Raw genomic sequence first — 16,270 nt, 5'->3', positions numbered from 1 at the left:
CTGTAATTTGCAGCTTTATCAGTATATTTTTATAAATCCAAAATTCATTAACTTGAACAGCTCTATTACAAGGATGACTTATTAATAGTCTAGCAACTGGGATGAAACTTAGAAAGAAGCTCTGAGTCTATTTAATAATTAAGATGGGAAGCTGCAAATGTTTCATCATGAAAATTACACTCTATTTAAAACCTTTAAGAAAAAGTATGAGTAATTATAATACTTGTGGAAAATCCAATTAAGTTATATAAATATATACTTTTACAAGTCTTTTTCTTTTAAGCTCAGGTTAATTAAAGCATGTCTTAACAGTGACTAAGATCTAAAACCATCACTAATTCTTACAAAACACATCAGAATGAGAGAAAACAAGGGCAGCAGGAAGCTGCTCTTTGCTTACCTTGCCTTTCCAGGTGCCTCAGTACAGGCAGGCGTGTGCCAGGCAAAACAAGTATGACACTTTGGATGTGGAAGACCAGTCAATGGATCCTGTGGATATTGGTCCATCTACACCAGAGTTGTTGCCAAGGTCAGAAAAGCCAACCCCCCATAGCACAACCACCTTCAGGAAGAAGAAAAGACAGTTTATAGTTGCATGTGACTCCCTTCTGAGGGGAACTGAGCACCCAATATGCCAGCAGACTTTCCTGTTGGGGAAGTTTGCTGCTTCCCTGGAGCCTGGGCTAAGGACATCACTAGGAAACTCCCTGGCCTGGCCCAGGCTTGGACTTTTACTCTGGTATAACTGATCCTTGGAAAAAAAGGCTTCAGAGAGACACCAGCACATTCAGTAGTTAGATAGAAGGACTGTTTCCCTGGAGGAAGTAACTGTGCTTTTAAGAGGATACATCTAAAGCAGAGTTATCTGAAAAGTCAAATATTGCAGCAAAATTCCAGCTCAGGAACACCACCAGTAGGTAATGCAGACCATGGGCCACACCACAACAACTCACAGTGTATCTGCAGCTTCTTGTGAGGGAACAGGGTCACCATCCCACCAGGAAAATCACAACTCATTGGCAAATTTCTTCTACTGTTGAATGACTGATGTAAAAATAGCTTTGAGGCATTGTATCCTTTTCACTAAAAAATTACACATACCCCAAAAAGTCAAAATGGTGCTGCACACTATGCAAAGGGCATGGGAAGGGAAAGTTAATTAGGTAGATGAGGAATTGTTAATTATTTATCGCCACACTTGCTGTACACTTGTTAACTGTTATCAGAACCTTAACAATTATGAACTGCTACTAACAGCTTAACAATTATGAACTGCTACTAACAGCTTTGAATATTGCCAGCTATAGTAGAAAGAAAGGGACATTAATATTCCATGGAATCAGGATGGGAAATGACTTACCTGCCAGACACAGTGAACATACTGAACAGACATACTGAACTTGAGCTGCTTGCTGGTGAGTTTTTCATGAATATTTCTTCTGACAACCTCAAAAATGTCTTTCTTGAGTACAATCTCAGATCTCTAAATTCACACACATGTAAGAACTCAACACTTGAGTCAAGTCTCTCTAGCCACATCTATACAATTGATTTTTCACTTAATATGTGCTTAAAAGTGAATAGAAGGGTAGTGCAAAAAGGAATTATAGAGGTTCTAATGGTAAATTAGCTTCATTTTTGTTTTCTTTGTTATAGAAATGAGTCTAAAATGGGCACTTTATCTTCTTTTTCCCACAATCATCATAGAACATTTTCTTCATATTTTTTAATTTATTCTAGTAATTAGAAAATAGAATGATTATAATCTCTGAAACCTTAATTCCATAAAACACTAACCTGTACTTCAGTCAGTTCTTTACCAAACATCATTACTTTTATATTTGACCACTGGTAGGTCTCATATAAATATTTATATCTATGCAGTATTCAACTACATTTAATACATTATAAATAGGAAACTGAGTTCCACAGAAAAATATTTTCACACAAACCATGTTTGGCAGGGAAGGTATTTACCCTATTATCTCAGCATTTTAAGCAAATTAAGTGTTTCAATGAATTTTGCCCTAAAAATGTTATTTGTTAGACTTTATTTTTTTCATAAGCAGTTTTTATAGGACTATTTACAATCATGGTATAAAGCTAAAAGTAAGTTATACAAGTTCTTTTCCAAAAGTGCAGTTTGTCATTGCTTAGTTCTGCATCCTAAAATACTATGTTTAACTGGGGGAAGAAGCACAGAATTTAATGCCTCAGTGCATAGCAAAGTGGAAACATGGTAAAGAAGACAAATGAAGCCAGGAACAAAAACTGTGCAAAACCAAAGACAGGTAAGACCTAATAAAATGACAATGACAAGAATCAGTGACAGAAAACACAAGATTTCCTGAATGAGGGAAAAAAAGATGGATGGGTCCTACTGAGGCTCCAGATTTCTTTTTTTTTTTAATTTTATTTTTCATTTTCCCACCTCTCCATGTAGGGGTAAAGTGCAACTTCAAAAGATGATTATCCAGCTACTTTAGTTCCTGTAGAAGTCCTATTTCAGTCAGGCTGTTTTTGTTTCATGTGGGTTAAAAAGATAGTGATCATTCAAACAAAAGAGTTAAATATATAATGAATATAGTTCTCTGTGACAGAGATTTCTGTTTGCTTATTTTTATTCCCTAAAGATTATTTTTAACCTGAGAATGTCCATGTTCACACTCATATGTGTGTGTCAGAAGATGGCTGAATCTGTGCCTGTGATGAAGAAGAACAGACATGCTGAAAATTTTTAGTTTTGATTGATGACGATTTTGTTACTTTCATTTGTTCTGAAGTGTCAAATTATAAGCACAGAACATTCTCAACTTTTCAGTTGTCAAGAGTTAGTTCTCAAACTGAAACCTAAATGAGACTCCTAAAGGCAGCTGGACTATTAAAACATATTTTTAAGAAGATCAGAAACTTTTTCTCAGTTTCAATCAAGAATAAATCCTGTAAAGTAGTCAGACCAAAGAACTATTATGGCCAAAGGGTTTGTGGCACTGACTGGAACCTAAAAGACAATGCAGTGCTCAAAATTGATGAGCATCATGCAGTAAATAAAATTCATACTTTTAATTACATTTTTTCTTCACACTTTTCACACGTCCAAATATAATTTGAAGTACAGAAAACTAGTGAAAGCCAGAAATTCTTTTCAGAGGTGAAATGATCAGACGGCTGGAGCAACTCTCCTATGAAGACAAGCAAAGAGAGTTGGAGTTGTTCAACCTGGAAAAGAGGAAGGCCCCAAGAAGACTGTAGAGTACCTTCCAGTACCTAAAGAGGCTACAAGAGAGCTGCCCCTTTTTACAGGGGCATGTAGTAGTAGGGAAAAAGGAAATAATTTTAAACTAAAAGAGGTAGATTTAGACTAGGTGTTAGTAAGAAATTCTTTCCTATGAGGGTGGTGAGGCCCTGGCACAGGTTTCCCAGAGAAGCTGTGGCTGTCCTGTCCCTGGAAGTGTTCAAGACCGGGTTGGATGGAGCTCTGAGCAACCTGGTCTAGCGGAAGGTGTCCCTACCCATGGCTGGGGGTTTGGAACAAGATGATCTTTAAGGTCCCTTCCAACCCAAACTGTTCCATAATTCTCTGATTCTTGGCTTAGAATGTCCCCATTGTACAAAGAGAGAATATACTAGCTCCCTAAAACTTATTTTGCATGATCCAGAAGAAAATATATGACCCATTCATTATTAAGTGCAAGGCTAACACATTAGGAAAATCAAAGATTTTTTTAGATTCTTCTGTAGTGATGACAACTCCACTTGAAAAAGAATGCATTTTGGTTTTTAAAGTGTAAAGCTGATAGTGAGTGAGAGAGAGAGAGAGATATTGTTTAATGCAACTTTCCTGGAACTTTTAAGTAACAGAATGTTTACTCTTGTAAATGCTTGACAATGTTGAGAATAAAGCCATAGATGTCATGGGCCTGAAGAGTTAACAGGACTCTATAAGCTTGTCATCAGCTATGAGAGATGAAGTCTAGACAGATGTCTCAGAGAAATATATGTGGGACAGAGACTAAAGGGAGCTTAGTTGACATTCTAAGATAATCACATTTCTCCAGCTCTTCTTCTTCTCTTTTCCTGTATTTTGTCTTTACCCCCAAGACCTCCTGTCAAAGTGAGCAAAGTTTTGAAAATATTTCCCAGCTGCAATGCTGCATAATCTCCAGCATAGTATATGATGATGCTGTAGAAAGTCAAGATGCATCACAGAGTATAAATGAATGTGGCTTTTTTTATTCTACTTTTATAGTCAGACATACAGCAACATGTTTTGACCTCTTGGAAATGTTTTGTTTCCTCCTTTCAAAATGACCTTTAACCTGCTGTCATGGACGAAAAAAATATCTTAGATATGTGTGTGCATGCGCACATGCCCCAAACTGAATTTTTGAACTCTGAAGCAGGAGCCATCAGCATCTGGACTAAACGTAAGTACCATACCCTGAATCCTCAAATTAATAAGGAAACATGAAACAGAACCACTAATTAAGAAGTTGATCATGTGTTGTGTTTTAGCATATAGACTGTTGAAACTGAGGAAACAGGAGAATTGAGGAACTGGAAAGGAGGACTTGCACTGAAAAGGAGGATTCCTGTAAAAAGTGGCCTTGGAAAGAAGGTGATCCAGAAAAGGTGAAGATCTTGGCTGGAGCAGGCGTCCTGGAAGTGGGGGAAGGATCCTGGAAGTAAGGTAGCTGTAAGAAGACAAAAAAAAAAAAAAAAAGATGCCTGGGGACCTTGACAGGAAACACCCAAGATGGGTAAGGATGAACAGCAACACAGGAAGAACCAGCCCAATGTCCTGGAGACCTTCCTGGGTGAGGTGTGACCTCCCTGTGGTGAAGGGATGGCTAATCCTAGGGAATATCCTGCTGCAAGGGAATGAGTGACTGAATGTGTGAGGTAACCATGCAGGGTAAAAAACCATTGCTTTTGTCTTAAATAAGCCCCAGTATCCAGATTCACTCTGGTCTGTCATTTACTTTGCCTCACCTGTGGCACTCAGTACTGTCTTCCCTGTTCTCTTCTCCCACCTCTGCCTTGTCTTTCACTATTCATTTCCCAGTACCTGCAGGTACTTTTTTATTTTTTCTCTAGTAGAGGCAATAGCAGTTGTGACAGAAACCCATTCAGATCTGCTGTCATCTGTTTGTCCCCGGCTCAGAGCATTTTCTGGGATAAATATCCCTGTCCTCTTTCTCTGCTGCTCTTCACAGAAGTCCTTACATTCCTTGGTGCAATCATTCCCTGGCCATTCACCTGCATCATTATCAACTGATATGTGATCATGTCACGTAGTTTTACCATGAAGGAAGAGGATGAAGCACGCAAAGGTAATTTTACATATGATGATAAAAATATTGCTTAGTTGTTCTTCTTACTACCCCAAAGTGAAAAAAATATAACCCATAGTTTTTGTTCCTGAGTGAAGGCCACATGGACGAAAACTATCAAACCATTTTAGCAAATAATAACCCCCAATATTTTATCAGATCGATCCTCTGATCAATTTTTGAGCAATTCAGAATTAACATTGTTTTGGTGGTGTCCTGGCCCATGTTTAAACAATATCTACAGTATCTATTCTGTGCAAATAGTTTAACAGGCTATAAGTTTGTGCTTTCAGTGATCTTGCAATGACCTCTCTTGCTAATACGTTCACTAAAAGCAAATATGGAAGATGCACACAGAGAAACATAGTTTAAAAATTCAAATTAATCTACCAAACATCTTTTTTTTTTTACATTCTATACATATATAATCCCAAATCAACAGTTGTGACCTTGTGAGCCTGTAAGTTTTTCTTTCGTTTTTTGTAATACAATTACATAAAGCCAATACTTACTTTCCATGGCATGTCACATGGAGAACAAAATGAAGCATATTAGCAAAACCATCTAAAATTGAGTGGCCTTTTTTTCCCTGTTTTTAAAATAAACTCAATACTGTAATAATTCCAGACTGACTTTCTGCAGAAATTTCAGGGGTTTGCATCATGGAGCTACCAGGCTACATGAACCAAGCAGACAGAGTGCAAATTTTTTGGTTGTACTTTTTAAAACAGGTATATGTCAATAATATTTCCCCATCCAGCTTTAACACCTGAGACATTCATAATGGGGAAAAAAGTGGAGTCTGTGGGTACATCTGCATTGCAGACCACAGAGCCTGGTGAGGTAGAGTGGAAGGCTGGTGAAGGTCACCTCCAGGTGTTTTGCTTCTGGGGCTTGAGGTAGGCTGGAACACTTCAGGTAGCTGCAACAACAGTGCAGTCTCCACAATACTCACACCCTTATTTTTGTGTTTTCACTTTAATCCTGTGCCTAGAAAAAAAAAAGTGTAGTTCATTCCTTGTGGCTCAAATGTAACAGAGAAAAGAAAAAAAAAAAAACAGAGAAAAATCAGATAGTTTTCCCACTGGAAAAATGAAACATGGAAACTCACTATGAGATTTAGGACCCAGAAGACTTTTCATTCCAAAGATACTTGTTTCTTCAGATAGCCTGATAGCCTGCCCTCACATGAAACTGCAGTTCATATAATAAACTCCTGTAGGAAACAGCAAGCATGACCCAAAACAAGCTGTACAAAGCAATGACCCCAATGATCATTTCCACTTGCACACTGTCTCTGGCACCAAATCATTTAGTCTAACATAGCTAATCTAGCATGCATTGATTTAAAGTGAAGTGCCATCACACCCATCAGGCTCATTTTGTCCAGAAAATGAGTGCACATTTTTCGGATATCGATGTCAGAAGGTGACTTTGACCATAAAGCTGCCTGTAGTCTTAAAGTCCACACTGACTGTCATCTGTTATCAGTAGTTTGTAATAATCAAGCAGCAACCCAAATAAAAGGGGAAACTAAAATAAAAAAAATTGAAATATCTAATTATACCCCCCTTCTAATGACATAAATGAGCACTCTATGCCCATGCAACTTCGGGAATGAAGAGCTATTATGAATAGCCAATATCTAAATGATTTTTGTGATTCTTATAAATCTGAAGAAGCTCTCATACTTACAAAACGACATCTAGGCAGAAGCTGGATAGTACCAAGCAAAAAGAATATGTTGGCAGGACAGTATTAAAAACTTGAAAAATTTCATTTTTTCAAAGTAAACTTCATTGAAAGATATGTGTAAAAATTTATTCAAATAATTGGGTTTTATTCTTTTACCAAAGACTATAAACAACTTTGAACTATTAAATTTACTTAAAAAAAGGATTGTTTAAACGCCTCTGCACATGTATTTTTCAAGACACTGAGACAAGTATTATGATGTATGTTTGGATTCGATGCAGATTTAGACATGCGAAAAAAATGATGGTATCTGTATGCATTACAGTTTCAAAGAAAGGCTCATTAATGTTTTGTTGATTCTGAAAAGACTGTTGATAAAACCCAATATGTCAGACTAATACATATTTTCGAATGCTTAATGGTGACATGAAATATACAGCTAATGAAAAAAATGAGTACTTGGGGAGAAAATAGAAATACAAACAGATTGTGAAGCTGCTAAACAGTGAAACATCAAGAGAGATGTATGCCAAGGTTGCATACTTTATCTCTGTGACTATTCAACACAGATGCAGAAAGTATAACAGTCTGCAGAAGAATCAAGAAATGTTTCATTGGAAATGAAACATTTGAATGAATAAAGTGAATATCAACAACACAGTGGGTATTGGTGACCTTGCCTAAATATCATTGACTAGAGCAGAATTCAGGAATTCCCTGTGAATGGCATCAGGAAAGGTTGCAGAAGAGTAAAAATGTCAAGGAAACCATGGCAACATCATGAAAAGAATATGCCAACTCCATAAAATCAACAACAGAAATTCCCACATCTTGCTAGACTGACTCAATAGATCTCTCTATTCAAGGAATTTGGTAATAGATAATAAGTAACATAAAATGGAAAAATCATAAGGAAAATAACTTGTGAATACTAAAAGGATCTGCAGTGTAGAAAATTTAATTTCCACATCTTCTTAAGATTAATATTGACCTTCTTGTACACTTGTGAAGACAAGAACCAGTTTGAGACAAATGAGAGCATTTGAAGTTACTTCTAACAGTTGTGTTTTCCAGGTACCTATGTTATAAACTAATCTATGTAGAAATCCCAAATGAAAGCTTTGACTCCTGAGGACTAAATAGCCCAATGTATCACTAAGATTCTAAACATGTCACAGTTTTCTTCACCTTTCCAGCAAACTCTTTTTTGGTCTGTGGTTAATAATTATCTGTCATTCTCTTTCTTTTCCATGAGGGCTCATGACCTTATTACCTTGTTCTTGTCATCCACCTCTCCTCCCCAAATAGTAATCACCCTTTGCTTCAAACTGTTTCATCAATTAATATAATCAGGATAAACTGAAGAATTGTTTTCAACTTTAACACAGCTTGAAGGTTCTGTGTCGTACCTTTTTTGTTGTTGAAATATTTCTGTCTTGATTGTAAACCTTTTGGATGTGACTATTCTCATAATTTCTGCCCTCTCTCCTGCTACTGATGTCCTCACCAAAATGCTTTCTTAGGAGCCATGAGTATCTTTGCTGATGGCATCTGAAATGTTGCACTAAAAATAGAACCAAAACTTATCTTCTTATAATCGCCGATTCAGAACATTTTGAGTTTGATTTGGGAAGTTTGGTTTTGTTTTGACTGTTTTGCCTTTTTTTTTTTTTTATTACAATGAAAAGCAGTTTTCTCTTCAAAACTCTTCAAAGGAGAGGGCTCCACCTGCCTCCAGTGCCCTAAAAATGCCTTTCAGTGCTCTCCTCCTTTCCATTTGATATTTGCCCTATTTATTGCTACTACCTAGTAAGACGGATCCTTTGAAAATTTTCATATCCACCAGTTTCTTTTTTTATTAGTCTGTGTAACTGCACTCAGAAGAAAATTCATGTCTAAATAATACAGATTCTCTTCAAATTTGAGATGAAAATCTTTAGATAATCTAAATGTCATGAATATCCATTCATGCAGTCCAAAAACCTTCAGCAACTTGCATAACACAAACCTTTCCTTACTCATCCTTTAGGTTTCCGCACAAATTCAGTCAGTGAATGCTGACTGTTATTATCCCTACTGTAATTTTTAGTTAGACACGACCATAACTCCTGAGAATAGCAGTTCAAACAATTTCAGTAGGCACAGAAGTCAATCAGCTGAGTTTATCAACTTGGTGAGCCCGGGAGCCACAATTTTCCTTTTTTTTTTTTTTTCCTTATCCCAATCAAGCTTCAAGCTTTGCTTGCTTGGATGTTTACAGGCACAGGTTCATTTGTATCAGTCTGTTTGGCTGAAAACTGTAGGAGCTCAGAAAATGCTGCTTCTCACTTGCTAAAGACAGATGAAAAACAAACCTTGCAACAACAGCAATTTTTATTAATGATTCACATAAAGATCAGCACCATTGCATCGAAAAGTACAGCTGGCTTCATCTTACTGAAGAAAGACGAGGAAAATGGCTATTAAGGTTATTTTAGATACAGTACATTGACACAAAAAATATCCTATTGCAAAGTCAGATACAAATCAGTGCTTTAATATTAAACAATTTTCATCTGAACGTCTATAGTTGAACACAATTATTGCCTTATTATGCAGTATGTTCAATTTATGCAATGAATAAGTTGGCTTCATGCAGAATGAATCAGGAAATGAAATTTGAGTACGGGAGAAAATAATCTTACTCCAAATTAAAACAGCTATTCAAGTACTTCTTTGCCAAATAAAAGACATGGGGGATGGGTGGTTTGTGGTTTTTGTCCTCTGTAGTTCAGTAAATGAGACAGTAAAAATAATCTTACTAAACAAAGGTGGACAAAACCAGGAGCAACTTTGAAAAACACATTGTCAAGACTGATTTCATGCTATAATTCCCTCTTGTTCAATTTCTAAAGTGGTATTTTGTGAGGTTTTGGTCACCTTGTATTTCTACATGGTGCATATTTTAAGGAGATACTCTTTACTCTCTAGAGGAAGACACAAAATTAGAAGGAGCTGTTCAGTGTTTCGTATGTAGGAAGTGAGTAATTATTTTTTTGATACAGCTTCATTTGACATAGAAATGGTGATAAAATGAGTGGTTTCAAAATTTGAGAAAAAAAAATCTATTTTCATTCAAATAAAGCTAATGTCTCCTTTAGTTAAATATTGTCAAAATTTATGGGATTAAAGCATTATTCTAGTCTCGTCCTAAATACAGGTCACTCCTAAATTTATAGTTGCTTTCAACTCGCAAAACCTGCCAATGCAACAATCAATCGACTCTTAGTGAATATATGGGGAAGAAAATAGCAAAAAAACCTCAACACCCACTTCCAAAAATTAGTATAAAAAGCCCTGTAAGCCACGTAATATTTTTGAATCTATTTTTCAAGTGTGAGGTGGAGTTACCAAGGACTGGAATTTTCCAAGTGATCGGTCGTGTATTATGTTTTGAAAATGAGTCTTCCTGCAGATTAATACACAGTTTCTGACTAAAAGGGTGGCTTTAATTTAGTTGAAATCCCAAATGCAGAGCACAAAACACAAAGCTTGCATTGAAGCTGTACTCACTGTGGGACTAAAATTCGTGATAAAATGAAAATAATTTTAAAGGCAGTGAGTCATTAAGTTATTTTATTTTTCATCCTCTAATGTAGCAGAAGAAGGTCTGAGGAGGATGGATATTGTAAGTATTGAAATAGTTTAAAAATAAAAGGGAATTAAGATATAAATGTTTTTGATGGAGAAAAATTAGAAAACAAAATTACTTGGAAGACCAGATAGAGAAAAGAAATAAAGAAAGCAAACAAAAATAATAATAGATTTCAAATACTGGCAACATCCTACCAACAAAGTAATACATTGAATTTTTAAGAATTTTTACCAGCCAAGAAAGAAAGGAAAATATTTTGGGAGGGTGTCCCTTGTGAAAATTTATTTTATTTTCTTTCTTTTATTCCCAGTTGAAGGAATGTTGACTTTGGATTGAGGGGTTTCTTGCAAACTTCTTCAAGTAATTATGTTAGGTGTATCAAGTTGATAAAATCTTTTTACTTCTTTCTAATGAAGGCATTTCTCTTGTGGGTTTTGTTTATGGAATTAAATTGAAATATCTTATTCCCTGGTGCTGCCTTTATGTGTTTTGAATAATGCAGTAAATTCTCACGCATTCTGCAATGCCCAGAATCAAGGTTAAATACACAATCCTTCGGTTATGTTTTATAGAAAATTAAAAGGGAAATGTCAGATCAGAAACTCCACAGCCATTCTAAGGCGGTGCTGTCATTAGTCTCTCTGTTTCAAGGTCTGAATGGCTTTGGAGCATTGGCTGCTTTCAGTATTTTTTAGGCATTCCCTTATCTGCCATAACTAGAAGTGTTCAAGGCCAGAATCTGACAAATCTGGTCTAGTGGAAAGTGTATCTGCCCACAGCAGGGGAGTTGGAATGAGGTGATATTTATAAGGTGTCTTCCAACAAAGACATTCTATGATTTTATGGCCTATTCCATATCAGAGATTCATCTAATCATGCCATATCTTCTGTGGAGTTTTTTTATTATTATTTCTATACTATAATAAAGTCAGATTTCAATACTTAAACACTCTCCAATACTCAAAATAATCAACTCATTTTTACCGAATTTCTGTATATTGTTAAAAAGTCCACACCAAGTCCATCAAACCCACACCTAGTTCCCTTAGACACTTTCCTTCTGGTAGAATTAAAATAAGATGTTAAAATCAAGTCAATACTAGGAAATGTGTATTGGTCAATGAAGTATAGATTAGAACATGTCTTGGTTAATGGTTATTTTTGTGTATTATTTTTAGGAAGTAAAATTTTGATAAATTTATGTCAGCATCCTACTTGATCCATCTTGACTGGATTGAATATTACTATTTGGGGGCCAGTTCATGCAAACCCCCTTTTTATCCTCCAAACAAAACCACATCATCTTCTCAACTCAGTATGGGGCCTCTTTCTGCGTGACATGGATCCTGGAGTGCTCTCTGTATTAAAGTACCATAATAACAGCAAAGAAAAGAATGGACACACATTTTTAAAATTCTACGTGAACATAAAACGTTGATGCCATAATTGCAGTAATAATATTTTGCATTTGTGTAAAGTATTCCACAGATAACATAAGTCCTAAATAAAAACATATATGAGTAAAAATTGTTAAGATATATGGACAGGCAAAGCTAGAGCTGGAGTTCTACTAATGTAATATCAATTTTAGCTGACCCAATCCAAGATATTTTTTAATTTGGGATGAAGAAGGCTTTAATTTCATATTCTTTAAGTCACTAAAAATTAGTATAGGAAAATCTTTCCTTCTGAAATTATCTGTCATGTATAGATTTACTAAATGATTGAGGCTGCACTTAAAACAAAACAATCATTGGGAAAAAATTTATTTTTTTATTCAATGCCCAATTTTTTATCACTGCTCTTGGGATCCAGGAAGAGACAAAATAAGACACAAAACCTGTTAGGACTGTAATCTAAACATATATCCACATATCCAATCTAAAAATATATCTATAGTTAGATAATTCATATATATAGGATTTCTTTTTTTCCTGGGCACAATGCTTCAGTGTCAAATCTGCATGTAACTCTATTGTATAAATATGGACATCTCTTTCTTTCTGTAAGAGACAAACATTTTGCTATCAAAAACATATAGAATCATAGAATCATAGAATATATTCCAAATTATAAAAGGAAACGTTGACCTATGTCATGATTCTTTCATTTTACAGGAAAAAAAATCAGTTAATTCAGTTCATTGAATGACATTTTCTCAAAACTGTCATCTTGCACGGATGCTGAAAAGAGAAAAAGGGAATTGAGAACATTAGACATCTTCAATACATCTGTTCCCATTTCCTATCTGATTGGATACTGCCTCTTGAGATTCAGTTAAACATACCCCTTATGATTCATTCCCAGTGAGACAATTTAAGAGGAAAGAAAGGTATTGTCAGATAAGGATATCAGTGCAGAATTTAATTAAGTCATAAATTACAGCTCCAGTTTGTGATTCTAACCTCAGTGTCTTTTTTCCCTCAGACTTCGAAGATATTGTATCTCATTTTTAAATGATGCAATGATGACATTTGATTGATTTTTTCATTGTGACTTATTGAGTATATAAAAAGGGAATTAGCCGCTGTATTCAGGGTCAGTTCTATTTTGGAAGGACACATTTGTCAGAGTGCATCTCTGCTGCTTGACAGTATGTGGGTTGGACTATTAGCACAGTGAAATATAAGGTGTTTTTCAGTCTAACCTCCAGCTCTGTTAAAAGGAGAGAGAAGAAAACACTGATTGAGCAATAGGGACATGGAATAGATGAACCATGGGCATTTCAGAAGTAGATGGGGAAGTATTTTAGATGTTTCCTGAAATCACTGGGGAGTTACAGAAGAGAAGGATGTTTGGACTAATGGAAGGAACATAAAATGCATCAACAATTATGATTTTGTTTTTCTGATTTTGGAGGATTTTTTTCTTGGTTGGGGTTTTTTGTTTCTTTCTTTGGGTTTGAGATTTTTTGGAGTTTTTTTTGTTGGTGGTGGTTTTTTTGTTTGTTTGTTTGGGGGTTTTATTTAGGTTGATTGGTTGATTGGTTTTGGTTTGGGTTTTTCGGTTGTTGTTTGTTTGTTTTTTAATGTTTGACCATTTTTAATCATCTATCTCCTTTCCATAGGAAAGAAGTATAATGGAAAACATCTTAATCATTTCATCTGTATGCTAGAGTAAAGTCAGTACAGAAGTCAGCAGAACAGTAACAAGGAACAGAAGATCTATAAGCACAGGGTAAGAGAATCACTGAACAGACAGCAGCTCAGGAAACTACAGGAGATATAGGGCCCAAATGTTGTATTTACTGGCTGGAAGCAGCTTAGAAAAAGATTGAGAGGAAAGACTATTGAAAGGTATTGGGTTGTTACTGGATATAATTTTAAGCATCTTCTTAAAATACAAACTCTGAAAGCAAGAAAGAAAAAATGGGAATTAGCAATCATATAAGTAATGATGTGAAGGGAAATTCCACAATTTCCATAAATTCCCTGGGGTGTTCAAGGCCAGGTTGGATGGGGCTTTGAGCTATCTGGTCTAAGGGAAGGAGAAGTTGAAACTAAATGATCTTTGAGGTCCCTTCCAACTCAAACAATTCTATGATTCCATGGTTGGGATCTCACTCAAGTTGGAAATACAAAACTACATTGCATTGAACAAATAAAAAAGGGGAAAAGCCACCATCTTTCTGAGGTTATTTTGAAAAAGTTAAACCACAATTCTTTAAAGAAATTCCAAAATTGAATTTCAGATAGTTTTTCCTATAAATGACAACACACAGATATCTGAATTAATATAATAAGGTATGTTTCCACATATAAAGAAGTATTGTTACGAATCCATAGTTTTATTTTAATCAAATATTCCAAAGAGAAACATTTAAAACTTTTGCATACTGTCTCTCCACAGATTAAGACTGATGATGTTTAAAATGACATGGTAGATGCCTTTACTTGTCTTTTGGATAGCAAAAATCACTGGAGTAGCTGCATATTCAATTAGTCTGTGCAACTGTTCTGATCACAGGGGGACGCTTGGTCACTCACTTTAAATTAGTGTCATCAATAAAAGAATTAGGTCATAAGCATCAAGTAGCAGCGGTCTGAAATCTGGAGATAGCAGTTAACACCTACCTTTCCGTTCAGCTTTCTTTCACCCAGTTGCGCAAACTAAATTGGATCATGTTCGTTTCAGTCTCAAGTGACGTGCACGGCTGGTACTATTTTAAATTAGAAAGTAAGAAATAAAGAGGGAAAAAGAATTGGGGTTGATTCTGTTGCAGGTCAATACTGTTATAGTAGCAAATAATGCAACAGGAAAAAGATTTGGGGCTGATTCTTTTGCGGGTTTACACAGCCCTGAGCTACCTTGGCAGCAAAAAAGAAGTCTGTAGTTATTTTAGCTAAGAAGCACTGAGCTCATGAAATAGTTTTACTGGAGTGGCAATAGGTTCACATGGGAGTTCTGGGCTATTACATGTCTGAAAGTATTTTAAGACGTGTGCCTTGAATCCCTTATCTCTTTTTGTCACTATTTCCCGCAGCATTCTCCTAGAGAAACGTAGCTTCGATGAGTGTACTGTTTCCTGGGTAAAACAATGTCTGGATGCCTGGATCCAGGGGGTGGTGGTGAATGGAACTAAATCCTGCTGGTGGCTGGTAAGTGGTGTTCCCCAGGGCTCAGTATTTGGGGCTGGTTCTGTTTAATAATGTTATCAGTGAACTAAACAAAGTTTAGTTGCTAGTTTGTAGGCAACACCAAGTTGGGTGGGAATGGTGATCAGCTGGAGGGAAGGAAGGCTCTGCAGAGGGATCTGGACAGGCTGGATTGATGGGCAGAGGCCAGTGGCATGAGTTTCAACAAGGCCAAGTGCTGGGTCCTGCACTTGGGTCACAAAAACCCCTGCAGAGCTTCGGGCTGGGGGCAGAGTGGTTGGAAAGCTGCTCAATGGAAAAGGACCTGGGCGTGCTGGTTGACAGCACAATCCAGTATGTGCCCAGGTGGGCAAGAAGACCAATGGCATCTTGGCCTGTGTCAGCAATAGTGTGGCCAGCAGGACCAGGGCAGACTGTTCTCTGTGCTGGGCACTGGTGAGGCCACACCTCAAATCCTGTGTCTGGTTTTGGCCCTCCTGACCAGAAAGATATTGAACTGTGAAGCATGTCCAGAGAAGGGCAACGGAACTGGAGAAGGGTCTGGAGCACAAGTTTTATGAGAAGCAGCTGAGGGAGCTGGGGGAGCTCAGCCTGGAGAAAAGGGGGCTCTCTACAACTACTGAAGGGAGGTTGTATTCAAGTGGGGGTCAGTCTCCATTTCCTAGAAACAAGTGAAAGGAAATGTCTTCAAATTGCACCAAAGGAGGAAAAAAGTCTTCATGGAAAGGGTTATCAATCACTGGAACAAACTTCCCAGAGAAATGATTGGTTGCTATCCCTGGAGGTATTTAAACTTCTGCGGACATAATGCTTAAGGAAATGGTTTAGTGATGGACTTGGTGGTTGTGAGTTTACAGCTGGACTCGATCTTAAAGGACTTTTCCAACCTAAATAATTCTATGCCTCTATGACTGACTTATCCTTACTGACATAACAATCTCTGGACTCTACTTACAGCTAGAAAAAAGACCAAAAGTTTTTATAACTTCAGCGTTAGGAATTGCAAGGGTCTC

This window comes from Lepidothrix coronata, unplaced genomic scaffold, assembly GCF_001604755.1.
Source record: "Lepidothrix coronata isolate B3197 unplaced genomic scaffold, Lepidothrix_coronata-1.0 Scaffold21, whole genome shotgun sequence".
Lineage (NCBI taxonomy): Eukaryota > Metazoa > Chordata > Aves > Passeriformes > Pipridae > Lepidothrix > Lepidothrix coronata.
This window is presented reverse-complemented; position numbering follows the sequence as displayed.